Source organism: Chrysochloris asiatica, unplaced genomic scaffold (genome assembly GCF_000296735.1).
Source record: "Chrysochloris asiatica unplaced genomic scaffold, ChrAsi1.0 scaffold00042, whole genome shotgun sequence".
Taxonomy (NCBI): domain Eukaryota; kingdom Metazoa; phylum Chordata; class Mammalia; order Afrosoricida; family Chrysochloridae; genus Chrysochloris; species Chrysochloris asiatica.
In genome coordinates, this window is record NW_006408560.1 from 3,202,369 (window position 1) to 3,204,441 (window position 2,073).

Genomic DNA, 2,073 nt, shown 5'->3' on the forward strand with positions numbered 1-2,073 from the left:
CAGTAAATATTTTAAGTCTTTGCCTGTAGGTTATTAATAAAGTTTTTGATGTTTTACTGCCTTGAGAAGTTGTATAAAGCATGAGTGTACAAATACATATGTTTTCATCATGAGCTAGACTTCAAGAATGCATCATGTTGGTGTATAATGTTCAAGGCTACCCATGTTCTAACCTTTTCTGTGAAACAGAAGTTATTTTGGTTAAAATTTATAATTAATATATGCCAGTGAGTAGCGTAGTGGTTATGAATCGGGCTGCGAACCTTAAGGTCAGCAGTTCTAAACTACCAACCATTCCGCGGAAGAAAGATGAGGCTTTCTACTCCCGTAAAGATTTACACCCTCGGAAACCCTGTACAGGGTCACTATGGGTCGGAACCGACTCGACGGCACTTAATAACAACAACAACAAAGTGAGACTATTTAGGAGCAATCAGAGTCCTGGTGTGGCACTGAGGGACAAAGTACTGGACCACAAAATTGATTTGAACCACCAGGTTGGCACTTCAAACTCATCAGCCACTCCTTGAGAACCCTATACAGTGTCTAAGAAATACAACTGTAGCTGGTTTTTTATTTGTCAAGGAAAAGATTAATTTTGTGCTAAGGGATTGTTACCTTTAGGTCTCTAAACCCCGACTCACTCTTCAAGATTGTTGAAAATGCCATGGAGTGTTTTGTGAGTCATAGCTATTAAGAAGGGGCAGTGGTGATTGAGTAATAGAACGCTGGTCGTCCATGTTGGAGACCCAGGCTAAGCACTTGATTACTAATTGAAAGGCTGAGACTTTGAACCTACTCAGCAGCTCCACGGAGGAAAGCTTGGTGATCTGCTTCCATGAAGATGGTTGTTGCTTTAAATGTTGTGGAATCAAAGTTCCATTCTGGGCCAGTTCTACTTTGTCACATGGGGTTCCTATGAGTTGAATTTTGACTCTATGGCACCCAACTACAACAACAACAACATGCAGGAGACTCGGATTGATTCCTAGCCAGTGTACCTCATACAGAGCCTCCACCTACCTGTCAGTGGAGGCGTGCGCATCCCTAGGATGCTGAACAAGTTTCAGCAGAGTTTCCAGACTAAGACAGACTAGAAAGAAAGACTTGGCCATCTACTTCAGAAAATCAGTCAATGGAAATCTGATGGTTCACAATGATAGGATCGGCAAACAATCCTGGGGATGGCATAGGGCAGTCATTGTTTTGTTCCTTTGTGCATGGGAGGCACCATGAATCAGGGACCTACTCAATGGCAGTTAACAACAATGGCTATTTACTATAAAGGAAATAAATTAAATTAAAACTCGACAATTTCAAGTTTTGATTACTTATGGATTCATTTGAAGACAGCAACAATGAAAGCATCTCACACTAATACCATTTTAGCCATATTATGAACTTAGTTCTGACCTCAGGGACCCACTAAAATGCTCTTAAAGCATCAATTTGTTCTACAATAAGAACACGCATAGTAAAACATAAAATTTAGAAATGAGTTTTATTTGCTTGGTATATGATACTTTAGTTGAAAAGCTGTACAGCATGTTATAATCTCTGCCAAATTTGTTTGATTTGGGCGAGTTTCTTTCTGGTGCATTTTCTGTTGCTTTCAGCTACAGTATGAATAGTTGTTCTTTTGTCCGCTCATCCTTGATATAATCTGTCTAGATTGCTACGATTTTGTGTTTTACAAATCATCTCCATATCTCACTCAAACCAGGGCTGTGGCTGGGAAGGAAACTATTTTTGAGGAGGTGGGAAGCAGAGATTAGGAGGGAGGATATGAAGAAACACGTGGGAATATTTTGGAGTCTTATTTTGCTTTCTCACGCCCACTACCGTTAAATTGAAACAGAATGTTCTTCTGTGTACACAGCTTTAAATTATGGCACATACTGACTAGCAGGAACTCTATTTAGGAACAATGTTGTTGTTTAGTGCCACAAAGTCGGTTCCGACTCACAGCAACCCTGTGAAGGTTTCCTAGAGCAGCTGGTGGCTTTGAACTGTTGACCTTGTACTTAGCATGATTAGCAGTTATGTTGGGTTGGGTTCTCTAGGGAAGCAAAA